The 18,596-nt window shown below is 32.2% G+C and overlaps 1 protein-coding gene across 1 annotated transcript in view; it reads right to left on the bottom strand.

Annotated features, from left to right (window-relative positions):
* Positions 1–18,596, bottom strand: part of LOC109618231 (scavenger receptor class F member 1-like) — a 248,321-nt gene that overhangs the window by 147,071 nt on the left and 82,654 nt on the right. The window lies entirely within an intron of this gene.

Genomic DNA, 18,596 nt, shown 5'->3' with positions numbered 1-18,596 from the left:
ATCTTCTATTCACACGTTTAGGTGAACTTCAAGGTTATTTTGTAATAGATATGCAGGATAAAAGTTTCCAACACTATAATATCATCAAACTTATTCAAATTATGAAAATAAAGCTATTGCCAGGGCCTTATTTATCAAGATTTATTTGCAGCAAGTGAAGGAACACACATACGAGTTTGTGCTTCGGTAAATCCGCATTGAATCAGCGCTGACAGCAAGGATCAGCTCGCTTCGCGAGCCGACTCAAAAAACTAGTTAAACTTAACTAACGTTTAACCTTGAACAGTTAAAAGAGGTGGATCGGCAGCAGAATGTAATTATCAGAATTCAAGCCATTGTCATCAGCAATTATACGAAAAAGAATTGTTTTTGCTACATTAAAAAAAAACAGTTAAACTAAACTAACGTTTAACCTTATACAGTTTAAAGAGGTGGACCGGCGGCAGAATGTATTCATCAGAATTCAAGCCATTTTCATCAACATTTATACAAAAGATATCGTTTTCCGCTATTTAAAAAAAAAACAACTTGACAAACGTTTAACCTTAATAAGTTAAACTTGTTGTGAGAAGTAGATCAGCAGCAGAATGTAATTGTCAGATTTCAAGGCACGGGGCGTGACCAATAGGTAACGAGTTTATTATTGCATAATTTAAGCTCCCAATAAGTAACGGGTTTAAAAGGGCATAACTTAAGCTCCCAAAAGGTAATGGGTGCATTAGTGCAAAACTCAAGCTCTCACCAATAAGTAACCTGTTTATCAGTGTATAACTTATGCTCCAACCGATAGGTAACAGATTTATTAGAGCATAGCTCAAGTTCCCAAGGCGCTGGGCGTGAGCAATACGTATTGGGTGTATCAGTTTTTAACTCAAACTAAAGTTTTGTGTTTTTATATAAATTTAACACGTTATGAAAAGTACAAAGGGCAATTTAATTTTCAAGTATAATGGTAGAAATACATTAACTTTGGCAAAATTACATGTCATCTTCGAATCAATTAACCACCTGTCATCTCAAGTTAGCATTGTTGCGAGAAATTTCAATCATAATTTTCATTTCAATTTTCGCCTGTACAACTGTACGCCCTCCCTTGTAATTACCTTAAAATAAGCAATGTCTTTCGGATTTTTTACAAATTGTCAGTACTGAAGACAATGAATAAATGTTCAGTTTTTTTCAGACATGCTTATAATCCATACCCTTAATGAATTATATTATTTTTGGAGTTTTTAATGCAATTCCGTAACTGTATTATTTCTTTCATTGTTCATATTTACACTTAGAACTTCTCTGTTTATGAGCATAAAATTAAACAATCATTGTTGTCTTGTTGATCAGCGTTTGTATTTGTTAAAGGATTAAATAGTCATTTTGCATGACTGAAGTTGTTCGCCATATTGATGCCAAATGAAGTGACAGTATATGATATGTACACTGTCGCAAACTACATTTAGAAATTGTTTCCCAATCGGGTTTATATGATAAAACTCCATTGGCGTAATATCTGTTAAGCAATGAAGTTTTGTTATGATCTATGATGATATGGTAATGATTTGTCAATTTCTTTGCCAAACAATATTAACGAGGCTGGGTCTAATTTGTTCTGGCCTAGATTTTTTAAAGACATTTTTAACATTAATTTGTTCTGATATAATTCTTATTTTAATATGAACATAATAAGACATTTCTGCACCGTTTGTTTAAGGTAATTTTTAAAATAGGACCCTGTGGGATTTTGCTTCAAATGTATCAATTTTGCACATATTTTATTTTATTTTTTTTTATTTTTCAAACTTCTGCCCTAGGGAATTCTCGTTTTTGTTATACATATTAAAGTTAGTGCTAAATGGCATTGAATGGTCAAATAAAAAAAAATTCTACCTCCTATTTGTTCCAGGGGTCTTATCAAAGTTGTTTTTGTATGCCTAATTTCCCAGATTTGTCAGATAATGGCTATTTGTTATTTGACAAAAGCGGAGATTGTGATCTTTGTAGTATTATTAAGATATTTAGACATATTCAAGTAAAAAAAAAAGATATCACATCACAAATTAAGGGTCATTAATATAAAATACATGGTTACTGTTTTGAAATATATGAATTTAGCTATTTTTAGGCGGATTAAGAAAACGTGACAGAAGTCTAGGCTTGCTTAAACCTTTTCACGTTTATAGCAAAGGGGTAGACACATTTTTTGTTATCATTTTGAACTGAGCATTAATTCTTAAAGTAATTAAATACTTAGTAACGAAAATTAAAATCAGAATTTATTGTTCAATTCATAGCAAGTGTATTTACTAAAAGTCGATTAAACTCGTGCTTTATCTTTTATTGCAAGATTTTGTTGTTTTCACCAGTTTATATTAACTAACGTAATTTTGTGAATAAAAAGTCTTAGTTATTTTGTACATATTTCTCTATAAAATCAACAAAACGTCTACAGATGATAAGCAAAACCCATAGATATTTTTGCTTTTATACATGTGTTTCTTTATGTAAGTTTACAAATTGATATTGTCATGACCGAAAATGGATTTCTGCAATTTCGTGTAAATTTGGCCGGGACGCATTGTAAACAGATTTGAAACATTAGAAATACATTACCTTTTTATTTTGAATTCTTGAGAAACAAATGGATACTGCAAGAACTGTTAAAGGACTTACATGTATAGGCTTCTAGGTGAAAGTTCTGCAATAAATCAAACTATTCTATATTACGTCAAGAAATTGATTTACAGAATGAGTGTTACTCAAAAATTAAAAAAAAGAAACAATTTGGGGTAAATCACCTATTAAAATTGTGAAAGTTTGATGAATATTCCTGGACAAAATGTTTACTGCAGAATTCAAACCCAGTACCTACTTTTGGGCAAGAGATAGACACCAAACGTTGATGAAAGGTAGATTAACATCGCCTTGCTGTAGCATACTGCTATGGAGAGTAGATGACAGAGGGTGTCGAAGATCCTTACAATGTAACTTTGTCAAACATCTGCTAATGGAGATACTAGTAACTGGCTACTAGGAGTAAGGAAACTTAGCTACTAGTAACTGGCTACTAGGAGTAAGGAAACCTAGCTACTAGTAACTGGCTATGAGAAGAAACAGAAGATAGCTACTAGTAACTGGTTACAAAATGGAATCAAAGCTAGTAACTAGCAATTAATGACTACGAGATGAAAAAAACTTGGCTACTAGTAACTGGCTATTAATACCCGGCTACTAGTAGTAAGAAAAGCTAGCTTCTAGTAATGGATAAAAGATAAAAGAAAACTTGGCTATATACCAGTTACTGTCCAATTGACAAACCATACTTCCAATTTCTACTTGTGTTGTTAATATGTACATTGCACTATAGCATCTACATGACTTATCAACTTTTGTGATATAGTACGCTACAGAATGTCCTTAGGCTATAAATATCTCAATTTTAACTTCCTGTCAAAACATTTTCAAATAGCTGCATTATAAATTGCGCCATATACATATTAACAACACAGGTAGAAATCGCAGGTATGGTTTGTAAATTGGACAGTAACTAGTAACTAGTACCCAAGTTTCCTTTCATCTTGTAGCCAGTTACCAGTAGTTAGCTTTCTTTACCCCTCGTAACTAGTTACTAGTAGACAAGTTTTCTTTCATTCCATAGCCAGTTACTAGTAGTTAGCTGTTCTCACGTCTCGTAGCCAATAACTAGCACCCATTTACTAGTAGCTACAATGTAACTTTATCTATCCGCTAAAAGGTATGTAATTATGATTAAATACCTTGTGAAGGCTTTTCTCTCTCTTGTTATCAATGAAAAACGCCCAGTAAGAGCAGAACTACCTATTTCTTTTTTAACTTTATACATTATAATGGATCAATATTTTAAACGCATAACTTGACTGATTATGGACCTCTTTCTTGGTTAATTTTTTGCAATATACAGTTATCCTTGCAAGCTTTAAAATTGGTTATGTTTTTCTTTTTTATATAATTGGCGAGTCAATTATTAGCTAAAGTAAATGTGTGGTTTTATTTTCTTTCGAACTGACATGCTTTGCCCTTATTTGATTTCAAGAATACTCTTTGGAAACCGTTTGTGGGTGTTGTTCTGTCTCATCGTTTACTAAGGAATATATGTATGCGATTCAGCGATTCCATGTGACAATTCACCGATATAGTGATGTTGCTCTATTTTTTCGTTTAGCATTGATATCTATTCAGATTTATATAGTTGCATAATAATAAACTATTTTGTATATTGTAGTCAAAATAAAGCGCTGATTTACCCATGTGAGGTTTTAACCTATCCTAGCAGATGTAATTTATTTAACAATTTTTTTAACGATTACAAAATTCAAGCAAGGTTGACGAATGTTATTTTTATTCAGTGTATTTTCTCAATTCAGTATTTCCAAATCACTAATTCTCTCCAAGCCATGTAAATAGCAGTAGAGGTATATTTTGTATGTATCATATTTACAATCGGTCTGTTAGAAGAGATCTGGCTTGTTTTGCTTAAGGAGAACGAATCTCATTAATTTTGTTTTCATTTCATTTGTTTTAGATAATTAGTTGGAATTCGTCTAGAGAAAACTTTATAATATTTGGTTGGACATCGTATTTTTTTAAATGTCGGTTACACATTAACGCATGCAAAATCTAATAATTTAATAGTTCAATATATTTATTTTCCATCACATATACAGGACGTCATTTCATACATATTTTTTACTACTTTATGCTATGCTATGATATACAGTTTTAATGTTCTGATACAAGATTTAATGCAATCCTATGCGATTTTTACGCTTGGCTTTGAAATATACCTTTACAATATAAGAAACTTATATGTAAATTAAGATTATCATCTCATTGTCTTACCATCGAAATTGGCAGATATAACAATGTTTCATTGCAAAGACGTTTATGTCCTCTTTGTACTTTAGATATAGAACATGAATATCATTTTATATTGAAATGTCCCTATTACTGTAACTTAAGAGAAAAATTCCTGAAGAAGTTTTATTATATTAAACCCTCTGTCTTTAAATTAATTCTATTATTGTCAACACAAAAAGTAAAGGTTATGGCAGTTTAGGTAAATATATTAAGAATGCTTTTGTAATCAGAAAACTTCATGTATAAACTTGCCTTTTTTCAAGTGACCAGTATATGTATTGTAATATGTTGACCAATAAACAATACAATATGAGATATTAAAATGAAGGGCTTTTTGACTTGATTAACAACATTTGTTGAATCATCAAGCAAAACCATTGATATGAAACAAACACGTAAGCATGTTATATAAAATAAAATAGTATATGTACCTATAAAATTGCGTCACACATTTTTTTTTTGGATAATTTGTGTTTATTTGTTTGAACGAAATACGGAACTGAGAGATAAAGTGTTTTTGAACTTGTTTATATTTTCTTGTTGTTTTATTATGTCTGTACTTCATCTGTAAATTAAAATACACTCAGCATATGTTGACATCCAATGTTGACATCCAATAATAGGTTGAATATATTCATGAGTAAACAAAAAAAAAAAACAGCGAGTTCCTAACCATTCAATACCTACCTACTGTGCCACCAGAAACAAATATTCGAAAGTGTACTTTTGGATAATTTTTTAAAAGCAGTAGTAAAAGTATTAAAAAACACTCGGTATCTTCATGTTCATCAATTTCTTTCCATAAAGTACTGAACAACAACTTTGATCAATATTTATGACAGCTCCAAAAATGGGCTTTTGTATAATTTGTTTTCAGTAGTTAAAAACAACATAAACACTCGGAATTTTCCTATTGCCTATCTCCTTTCAATAAAGTACTGAACAACTTGGATAACTAGCTATGACAGCTTTGTAGAAAAATAGTTAGAGCTGAAGAATTCTTAAAAGAGGGAAAGACATGGCACGACTTCTTATAGTGGCCCTGCTGTTTAGTTTTTGTTTTGGTCAAGTCGAGGGTGGTGAGTATATGTATAATCTATGTTTTGATTGATTCATATAAATCAGCATGATTATAGTTTTATAAGTTAATAAATTCCTAAAAATGGAGTGCTCATATTTGTATTTTTTTAATTCTGCTTGATAATCAACAGATAATTAATAAATTGCTAATTTAAATTTATCATGAATGCGACAATCGTTCGTTTCAAGTTGTTATTTACATGACCAAATTACTAGTGCATTTTTGTGATAAAATTTAAATATATGATTTTTAACATATTTTCTCTGTTTACTCTCTGAAATACTTCAAAGTCTTCATAAGACTAGCAAAACATGACACTAGACGTATAATACAAATACATTCCTATCTTTCAAAAAAATAAATGTAGTTCATTATTGTCACAAAAAGAACTGTGGTAACAGTCGTTGAATTTGAACAGAGAACAATACTTAAAAACCTAGGATAAGAAAAAAATAAAACAATTAGCAATATGTTAATGGGATGAAGGAAACGTGACATCACAGTATAAACATATGACAAAGGACCACTTCGCCTACCTTAACAATAGCCCTGTATCTCTGTCAAAGAATTAAATTATAGACCCTTCTGGAATATTGTAAAACTCTTAAGTTTCAATATGTCACAATGCATAAAAAAAATATGTAAAAAGACGATAATTTAAGCATATATTTGGTTTAAGGTTAAATCAAGTAAACAACATTGTTTTTATTATTATTCTTCGGCTCAACATACAAATTATAAAAACATCGGAAAACAAAACTGGATCAGAACTGAGAAGTAGATAATTGTGTCGTACCTCTTAAGAATTGTGTAGTAAGGACGTTAGGTATATTATAGTAAAATAGTTTCATACAATGTGTTTTTCATTTCAAATTTTATTAGAATTTATTTTAAATACCAAAACGTTGGCAGCTTAATTTCAACAACTCAAAATGCCATTCGTAAAAGGCTGTTCAATACCACGTTTTGCCAACTTCACCAATTAGAGAGGATCAATATGGTAATTGAAAGTCTACAGAAAACTGACAGACAGACCAACAGACGAATTGACACAGGAACAGACGATATTTGTAACGTCGTAGAAAAACAAGCGATGAAAGGGGGATTGCTTTATAATCTTATAAACTTTCTTTTTTTTTAGTAAACCTTGCGTAAAAAAAAAACCAACCTGGCAATCTTCTGAAAAGTATTCCTCTGACAACGCCGTTGATGGTTTTATAAATCGCACAGCAGTGAGCAACCAGTGCGCTATATCTGAAGCCTCACCTACTGACGTCACGTGGATGGTGGACCTTGAGGCCATAAAAAGTATAATTTATATAATTATACATTACAGAACTGAAGATGAACCATTTGGTAATACACATTCTTGATTTGTATTAACGATTTAGAACAAAAACCAAGTGGTTTAACGTTTTCTAGATACAACATTTTAACGTGTGGGTGTTCTTAAATATGAAAATGCACTGCCATTTATCAAATTTGAACTGTTTTTTTTAAAAGACCTTCTGAATTTCAACAAGTATTGTTTACATAGATATATATTAGTATACTAGGTTTTTTTTATTCTTACAAAAAGCAAAAAGTATCTATGCAAGCAGATTCCTCGGGTTCTCTGTCTATGTGTTAAATACAACGTACAAAGAGGATGGGCAATTATGCTACCATGAATCAAACCAAACAAATATATTTGAGATTATGAAGCTTACGTGTGAAGTACAGGGCCGTTACGTGATATACTACAACACACGAAGAGGGAAGGAACACAAAAAAAACAGGCTTTTCATCGATGGCTTACGTTGAATTATGTGAAGTACAAGTAATTGGTAAAAATCAGAATAAAAAAAATCATGTTGAAAATATTTGCAATTTCGTTCTGCAAGGCTATTTACTTTACCTGTATAATTTTAATGTCGTCTACATCATTTTTTAGCAAACAGGTTCATACAAAAAATAGGTATTTTTCCTAGCCATTTTAAGAAAATAAAAACTTGTTCTTTACATTTCTTTGGAACAGGTTGTCCCCTAGGATTTTACTCAATGGATTGTGCTAAACCGTGTCCTCATGGTTGCCGCCACTGTAGCTTTCTTTACGGGACATGTCTTGGAGGATGCAACCCGGGATTTGAGGGTCATCACTGTGATATTTATAGACGGAGTGAGTAGTGGTTTCCATTAATTGCCGATAACTTCATCTAACTATCTGTCTGTCTGTCTTCCTGTCTGTCTGTCGCTATTTTTTTGTCTGTTTCTCTGTCTTGCTATTAGCTCTCATCTATGTTTTTTTTTATAAATATTATAATGAATTAAATGAGGCATGTTTGGTTTTTAATGAATGATATCATTTTCATTGATGATGAAATGATGGTCCAATCCTGTTTTCCCATTTTTATCTTCTTTTTAGTTAATTTAGCCCTGCATCGTCCGACTTATCAAATCTACACAGGACTCTTTAGTCACCCTAGTTCTCAACTTGTCGATGGTAGAAAAAGTTCCTTAGCAATAAGGGGCGGTCAATGTTCAGTCACCACGCCTGGTCAGACATTTGCCTTGTGGAGGGTAGATCTCCAATCTGTTCGACGGATTGAACGTGTCACTATTTACTCGTTAACGGAAAACAAACCATGGGGTAAAATATCATCAATTTCTTGAGAAGTGGCGCTCGAAAAGCAAATAGGTAACTTGACTTTATAAACCTTAATGCTGATATAATTTGCGGTTTTTTTCAGATTTAAACAACCCTTACATTGCAAGATTACTCGGGTTTTCAATTATTGTTTCGAACAAAACGGATCTAATAGATGGCGTTGTTTGTTTTCATGATGAGGTATACACCAAATACACAGTTCCATCTGTTTTGGATGTATTCTGTTCTGTGATTGGTCGATATGTCCTATATTACAATGAGAGACTCCCGGGAATCAGCTATCCAAAGGATTACAGTCCATACGCTCACATTGATCTATGTGAAATAGAAGTTTACGGTAACTCATTTTTAAATACTAAATAAAAATTAAACTTGAAATTTTGTACAGATTACAACGTATAACGTAGTACCTGGAATAGAAGAACATAACTGGTGGCATAACAAATGTAGTCGTAAGGCTAGATTTTGCTGTTTAAAAGGTTTTTTTTAGGTTGCCCATTTCCAGAATTTGGATACGATGATCCAAAATGCACGGTTCCATGCGACGAAATGTGCAAACCATGTGAGTATTTTGTATGACATTGGTCCAGTTCTTTTTTTAAACTTATCAAGCCGTTCATTCATGATAAAGTCCAACCGAATTATTTTTCAACAAATTTCTGAAAATTGCATCCCACTTACTTTGCTAGGACTGATTTCATCAGTTGCTTCACAAACAAATGTTGAAGAACTTTCACATCATAATACATCTTTATTCTTTTGAGTATGCACATCCGTTGTTTAGTCTAAAAACAATCCATGGACTTTTAAATATTTATTGTTAATATCATATTTTTAAAGTCAAAACTTCAATTTAAACTTAGATGATTTGGGGTTTTTAAATAGATAATATTACAAACACTCACACACGATAAAAGATGTTTCAGGATGCCCTTACCCTGTGGCGGGGTTGCCACAATGTACCAAACCCTGTCCGCCTAACTGCGAGCAATGTTACCCAGGCACCGGGATGTGTAAGACGTGTAAGATTGGTTACAAAGGATATGCCTGTGAATTCAGTGAGTAATAAGTGTCATTCAATCAAATTTACACTTAAACTAATTGCTATTCACGCCATGCAATTTCTTGTAAAATTGTGTTTATTATCATAGTATATTATTACTAGTTTTTCGACTTTTATAGGTTTTGTTTATGCAGTATGTTTCATCGTTTGTAGTTTGTCATGCAGTTGTTAATATAACGGTGAATCCTAAAAGTGCGACCAATTCCTCCAACTACACGACAATGTTTACTCCTGATGGGCTCACATTTCCGTCGTCCGGAGATGTCCAAACTCTGTACATCTACATGTCTTTGTCAGATCAGTCTGCGGATCTATTAAATATGTCAATTAAAATTGACAATGCAATCAACTTCAATGTCGTATTAATAGCGAACAATATGCAGTCGAAAAAGGTATTTTAACATTTCTGGTTCTGAATTTACTTTTCACTTCAAAGTCATTAAAACACCTAGCTGCAATAATGTAGCCCTCTCCCGATATTTTTTTTTTTGGGGAGAGGGCTACAACTCCATAGGATCTCTGTAATGGTGCAAGTGCGGGAGTGATTCACTCCCGCAACGATTTCGTCTCAAATCGTATATAAATGACGATAACATCTGCATTTCTTACCTGAACTCAAATATTGTAGATGTCTGTGACATAAATTAATCCAAAAATATCAGGTATAGTCCACATATCGGTTATTTTTCGTGTATGTCAACAACGCAAGTTGAATTTGTCCGCCATGTTTACTGACCTTGACCGGTTTTATTTTGAGACAGCCAATGAGAATTCAGGAGCGGATCTTGAACTGAATATAGGAATTCCCCTATTTTAAACATAATTAACGCGGTAAATATGAATTTTCCATTACATACCATTTCCTTTTATGATGTTTTAGTGATAGAACGAGGTAAGATAAATTATTTACACTGACATTCACGTTATCAAGCCCATCAAAACTCCAAGCGTAAATCCCACAAAATTACGCGAGAAGTGTCATGGCTGCTGAAAAAGACGACTGGTAAACATGCTAATGTGTTTTATCTAGTTTTGATTTATATACTGTTAGTTTGTTCAACCTGAATTAAAAAATCATTTAATCTAAATGAAGTCAAATATAAAATCGATCTTTTCAGACCGAAGTCCGTCGCATAAAAAAATTAATTTTGCATCATTACGGAGATCCTATGGAATTGTAGACCTCTCCAGTAAACAACAGATATAAAAAAGCGGAGAGGGCTACATTATTGCAGCTATAAAACACCAAGAAATAATAATAATAAAGTTATTTACTTGAGAAAACACTTAATTTTACCAGGAAAATATAACTTGTGGAGTTGAATATTTTCAATATGTACTATAACTGCTCATTTATCATCTTTTGTTTAATGTGTATATCTCATGTAGTTTTGTACAGTAAGTGTGCAGTAAGTGTGCGATAATGTTAAGAACACACAAAAAATAATAATAATGAGGAAATACTAAGAGATGAATTGATTTAAAGTTCCTATGTTATATTGTCTTTATAGTATGATGGTCCTAAATATGGACCGCCGCAAAGAGAGTTTACAATTCAAAACGGATTAAACACAAAAGTGTTTGCCATACGTGTAACTGTGGTCTATATGGAGCCAATCAGGATCTCGAATTTGAAACTTCCCCTGAGGAATTGTTTCAATGATACTGTAAGTAGTAGATGATACACATCTAAGTTGTATAGTTTGAATGTTTCTAAAAAGACACCAACGTGAATGAATTGTTTGTTGAATGTAAAAAACAACAATGTGTTGTTTCTCTTTTTAATCTGAAAAGGACAATAATGATCATTTGCAGTTATTATATATCATTCTTCCCATTTCAGACAAATGCCTCAACACGATCAAATTGAACCGATGGAAATCATTAACACCAGAGATCTTGTTTGTATTTTGATTTGGAATAAACAGTTTGTGTTTTGATCTTTCAAATTATCTTTTTGAAACAAAAAATGATACAATCTGATGCTTGAATCATTTCAGGAAGAACGTTATTACGGACGAAACCATAGTTATATTATTATTAAAAAAAATGATGCATTATCTGTCCACAAATTACTCATAAGGAATTTGAAATACATCACACAGTAAAAACATTGTCTTTAGGGTTTCTTTAAACACATTTTAGCTTTCAATAAAGAACAAATGTCCGTGTTTGTGTGACATGCGACTTATCAATGTTATGAACGGTAACAATTGTTAATTTAGAGTTATATATTGGAGGGAGAGGTTTAATGTTTTAATAAAAAACAGCAAGAACAAACTATCAATCAACACAACAAGAGGCCCATGGGGCCACATCGCTCACCTGAGCAACAATGGGCGTTCAAAAGATATTGTGCCATATGGTCCCTCGGTAGAAAAACAAAAAATAAATACATGTATTGTAAAGTATTCGAATTTTACACTTATTTTTGTATACATGTAATCTTTAACATTGTACCTTCATGAAATATTATTTTTTACCAGAATAAGAAAATTCTACGCAAGATATAAAACTAAACATTTGGTAGAGGTATACTGTTAAGTTGTTAACTTCCAAATCCCTATATTTTCGTTCTGCCCCCCCCCCCCCCCCCCTTGTAAAGCGATCAAAATATATGAGAGCATATAGGTACATTTTTTTCATCAACTACTCAGTACTTACTAGTTATTGTATTAAAAAAAAATAGTAGTTATTGTTTTTTATTTTAAAAACCCTACATGTATAGATGTGAAGAAGAAAATTGTACCTCAATGTGCTCAATTCCTCAAATTAAAAACATTCAAAAATTTTATTTGTCTTCTCCATTATAATTAAATGACTGTTATTCACTTCGCGTACAAACCAGGATAATTTTCCGCTGTAGTATTCTTAGGAATAGCGATAATTACTTTATCCCCGGAACAGAAATGTGTCAGAAATATGGAGACTGTTTTAAAGATGTCGTTTTTATTTACTCGTGTCTGAAAAACTATTAAAATTGATGTAGATTTCACATTATTTATTGTATAAAGAGAGGGCCCCAGAGAGTAGATATATACAGAATACTAGTATCATTCTTTTATTTTGTTTGTACAAGTATTTAACATGCTCTAATTCATAGAGATTTTCTAATGTTCAACCAAAATTTCAGCGTCAATTGTAGAATTATAAGCAAGATACAGAGCTCACAGTTCGCCTAGGTTTGATTCATATTTTGTTCACATGAGTTTATTACATTCAGCTTATGATTTTTAACTTGGTATTTCCTATTCAGCATTTAAAATGGAAAAAAAGAATGGCCTAAGATTTTATATTCTTTTATTAACTCAAGACCAGTTCACTGGTATTTGAGGTTCAAAATCAGTGTATACAAATGTACACAAACACAGTGAAGGATCACATGTACAGTAGGAGTAATAATGACGAAAAATGTTAAGTTTACAATACAATAAGATGTTAAAGTTGGTTTCTGAACGAACAGACTTTGAAAATTTTCTTAATAAATATTGAAATTTTTTTTACTTTTTTAATCTTTAGTTTTTAAGATCTGTGTACAAACATAGAATTGTGAGCAAATCTCTGTATCTTGCTTAAAATTTTAAGCTTAACACTCAAATATGGTTAGTAAATAGAAATTGAAAACAATTAAACACAAGAAACATTCACTATAACAAATAAAGAACACAATTTATTTTTTCGAAATGAATCATATATATACATGTATATACCTACATATTTCCGTCAGCAATGTCAAACTTTATTTTAAATGAATAAACTCGAGAAAATGCCGAGCATCGCAACAAAACCTAATGCATTAATCTACCATTACGCAAAAGATAATGCCGATCGAATTACCGATCGAATGAATTGTATTTCATTATTTTTTGATACATCAGATTTTGCTTAATTTGCGCAGGTAAACAATTAACTGTTTGATTTACCAAAGTCTCTGTTTGATTAGATACGTAAAAATCACGAAATAATACAGACGATAGTTCCCAGGTTACAAGCAGAAATAATAAAAACGAAACGAAAATCGGAACAAGCTAACACCAACGTCATGTGTGAAAACTGTCAACGCATTGAAATATTTAGCCTCAATTTACTTCACAAAATCGGCAACAATATATTTTGCATGTTTCAAAAATTTCCCATCATACGCGAACTGTTGCACAACAAGCAAATTCATCATAGTCAGATCGACCCTTTTTCGTATAATGTCATGGCTGCTTTAAACAAAGAACCTCGTTTTAGAAGTATGGAATACGAGTCTAGGTAAAATGGGTATGCAAACTCGGGCCGTGGCAAAATAAAAGCCAAGGCAGATCGACAATCGTCAATTCCAAATACGCATTATTTTGCAGCAATATTTACAGCGAATACAAATATACTACTCCATCAAATATCCTGAAATTTTAATGAGATTGGCAGATTAATAACTGCCAATCTTTGTTTTGCCCAGACCACGTCTTGCCTACCCATTTTACCGGATGCCGGATTACCGGATGCCGAACCCGAAGCTATTAAACTGATTGAAACACGCATTTCCTTTATTATTATTTTCGTAATAACTCAGATTTGAAACAGAATTAGCACTTAATTTTTGCAATTTATATTTTCCTTCCCATAAGGATAATTTATGCTAAACTACGTTGAATTGGAATCAGTAGTTCTTGAGAAGAAGATTTTTAAAAATGCACCCCCCTTTTTCTACAGTTTCAAGGTTTTCTCCGCTTTGAATGCAGATCGGACTTTTATTTTTGCAATTTATATTTGCCCTCACATAAGAATGCTTTGTGCCAAATTTGGTTGAAATTGGATAAGCGGTTTTAGAGAAGAAGTTCAAAATGTAAAAAGTTTACAGACGGACAGACAGACGGACGGACAGACGGACGGACGGACGGACGGACGACGGACAAAAAGTGATCAGAATAGCTCACTTGAGCTTTCAGCTCAGGTGAGCTAAAAAAATTATATAACGAAATACAAATTTCAAGAAGAGCAAACACGGACCTCTAAAAAATAGAGATGAGAACAGGTGCCTTTGAGGAGTTAACATCCCCTGTCGACAGGTTGTATCCGCAGTGTACTTATTGCCAAGATCATGTTAAGATACAATTTGCCCTTTTATTTTTGATCCTTGGATATCATCACTTCAAAACAATTCTTTAAAGGTCAATGACATCATACAACTTGCTTAAGACCAATGATTGCTTATTAAACATTATATCTATTTGCTCTCAATATTTCGATTGTTTTATCATTATGTTCAATTTTCAAAGATGGTCTTTATTTACACACCATCAACATGTAGGCTTTTTCTTGCCATTGTGAGATCAGGATGATGAAAGAAAAACAAATTTAAACCTTACTAAAACAAGTTATTATTTTTAATTTAAAAGAAAATTAAACCATAGCGTGAAAAGAAGTCGGAATGCAATCACTTTAATTATTGGAACCATATAAATCTCTATTCTTCGCTAGTAGGTTAGGAAAAGACACTGGCAACATGCGATCTTATCTTGACACAGATATAAACAATTGAAAGATGATTTTTTTTTAAACCAGACCAACAAGTTGGTATTTTCCCCTCTCTCTCTCTCTCTCTCTCTCTCTCTCTCTCTCTCTCTCTCTCTCTCTCTCTGTATATATCATTGCATTAAATTTATGTATTACATTTATACTACTTCGGTGCATTATCACGTGATAAATGAATAGCGAATGAATTTCTCGACACAAAATGAGATAGAACAACACTACCCTGAGGTTTTCACAAAAGTACAGTGTGTTGCATCAAACCAAAACAGAACCCATGATTATAGCAGCTATTTTTAGGGGAAGCATTGTTCCAACAAACATATTGATACGCGTTTAATAGAAATTTCAAAATATACGGGATACCGTAGTCGAATTTTTTTTATATCCTAAACACCAAAAAAGGAAAGCCTGGTCGAGAAATAAAAGATAAAAACATAAGTAAGTACATTTTTGAGAAATTTATGATAAAGTTAACACACGGCAATGTCAAGGCGTCTCGTCGCAAAAACATGGCTGGAAAACGATAATATTTGAATCATCGGAAAAATACTCTGACCTAGAGTATTTCTTAAAATCTATGTTAAATTTATTGACAACGATATGAAATATTATATTTGATGCATTTTGTGATGTCATATGTACTTTGTAATCATGTGACGGGCGAATCCGAATGTTGCAAATGATCTTTTTAAATTGCATCGGCGCAAGTAATAAATGACATTGAATCATTAATATTTTTAAGAAAAATCCTTTATCATGTCATAAACTTTGAAGTTGTTGCTTTGGCTTGAAAAAGATATTTCGTTTATGAAAGTATTGTTGAAACATTCAACCACATCATCAAAATAATGCACATCTTTACGAATCAAAAGCGATTTAAAAAAATTGGGATAAATGGGTAGGTTTCCCAAGCACGATTACCATCGGTACTTATATTCTCAACCAATTTTACGTAAAATTGTCCAAAATTGGGTTGATCTTTCACATGCGACAAGTTGGTTTTTACATGCAGTAATTTTTTTTTCATTTAGTTGTTTACACTTAGCAGGGAAAGTCCCCAATCCACTAGTTTTAAAAAGTCTTTTACTTAAAACGAAGCTTTAAAACTGCCGATTATTTTTAAAAATGGTTTTTTTAGGTCTTTCCACCTTTCAGGTGAAAGACCTCTTGTTTTCTTTATGTTTCTTCTTCTTCTTCTTCTTCTTCTTCTTCTTAGCTCGGGGTGACTTTTTTATTATTAAAGTTATCCAAACAATTTAAACTTTATGTTATTACTCATTAAAAGTTATGGTACCAATTGACCCTGTGTCAAAGAACTCCCAGAACTTACAGAGTTATTGCCCTTTGAGAAGGAAATGCTTGTTATCACTACTCCTCTGAAACCATAAGAGATAGTGATTTGGAACTTTTACCAATGTCTTCATTACACTTAGAGGGTTCTTCTATCTATTCATACCAAAAAGATATCAGCCCCCTTGTAGTAGTTATTGCCCCTGAAAGTATTTAAATTTCAATAAAATCACTTCCAACTTTTTTATTATTTATGATAGAGACTTCGGACTACTTGGGATGGAATCGTCTACTTTGGCCAAACAAATTGACATAAAGGTGAAAGGTTAAGGTCATTTGGAAGTCTGTTAATTAATGAGTTTTCATATCATTTGATATACAGAATTATAGTAAGATTTCAATAGCTTGCTGGATTGCGCAATAAGGTATTCACTTGGGTCAGCCAGGTATCACATCAAGTCCTGTGGTTACATGTGCTAAAGTGGAACTTGTTTTTACAGTCAACCCATTCATTTTGTAAAAGACAGCTAGCCTGTAGAACACTCTCTTCTGTTGTTAGGTTTACTGTTTATATAATTGTGTAAAGAATATTCACTTGACTCAGTTTTGTTCGTAGTACTTGGAAAAAAATTCAGAAAAGTAATTCATTAAATGTTTACGATATATACAACATAGAATTCTTAAAGAAATGGCTTGAAAATAAAAATAAAAATCGCTTTAAAAATCATTTATCATTTTATGGCTTTGTGGTTTTCCCATTTTATAGTACAACATGTATTAAAGGTATAATAAATTTTTGTAGACCTTATTGAGCAATCTAGCAATTCATTAAAATCTTAAGGTGGAAAGACCTCCAATTGTTCGAGAACAATTAGCCTACTAATAAATAAATGAATTTTGTAAGTCTAGCATTAAGGGCAGCATTTATGTAAAGGTAACATCCGGTTTTATTACTGGTTTGATATAATTCACTTATAACGTTAAGATACATTCCCTGAGAACTATCGACGGGAATGCAGATCATGACGTCAAAGTTAATTATGACGTCATATCGTATAAAGTACAGACAAGTGACATTCTACACATCGCTGTAAAATCAATCGGGAAGCCTTAACATGCCCGTGCATCTATTCCATGATTCACTTGCTCAATTTCCAATAGAATAGTATATTAAAATTCTCAGATTTCCTATATTTTAAATCTGCCTGTATAATGCTTACGGAACAATTTACATGACATTCAAGTCTCATGACATCATCTATGCGATAATGAACATAATGCAATCAAATTTATGAGAGAAACTGTTCAACTGTTGACTTTTTATGGGTAGTTGGTTAATGTCTACTTTTCGTTGTTTTACTTTTTATAAAAAAAGCTATACAGTAACTACGTTTTGTTATTGTGCAGAATTACATCTAACTTAAACCCAGTGTGCTTCAGTAACACCCCTATGTTTGTAATTTTGTGGTATTTTCTATTATTAATTGACGCATCATCCATACCCCTAAGTTTATCTAAAGCACATGTGTTGAATTTTCGTCAAGGGATATAAAAAAAAAATCTTATTTTCAGTAGTGTATTCTCACTATATAACTCTATAAAGACGATTAATCAATAATTGTAATATTAGCTCGTCCAAAAAGTACTGACCGGTTAGGAATAATATTTAGGGAGTATTCCTTCTATTTCAATTAATCGCTTCTGATTTGTTGATTCCTAAATGATGAAGTAAAGAACTCTTCGCGACTCGAAAACAAGGTGACGTCATAATAGACAGTCAGTCAATGCAAGTAAACAATGGACGCGCAATGCGACAGTGTGCTATCATAACGGATATAAGGATTTACGAATTACTGTGAATTAAAATCTGGTAGAACATCTGTATGTTAATTCTCAGGGGCAGCTTAATATCACCAGTGACCGTTTGATGCTGAGGATATTTTGTATATGGACTTTCACGAAATTGAAATGGAATTAAATTCTTTGGTGAGCTGAGAAAATCGTAGAGATCTGTTTTTTAATTACTTTCTTAAAGTTTGTTTTGTTTCTTCATGTAAAAAAAAGGTTGACTGTGCTTCCGGGTCGGGTCCCTCGGGGGCTATATA

The sequence above is a fragment of the Magallana gigas genome, chromosome 1 (genome assembly GCF_963853765.1).
Source record: "Magallana gigas chromosome 1, xbMagGiga1.1, whole genome shotgun sequence".
Classification (NCBI taxonomy): Eukaryota; Metazoa; Mollusca; class Bivalvia; order Ostreida; family Ostreidae; genus Magallana; species Magallana gigas.
The sequence above is the reverse complement of the archived record's forward strand: the minus strand, read 5'-3'. Positions and strand labels throughout refer to the sequence as shown.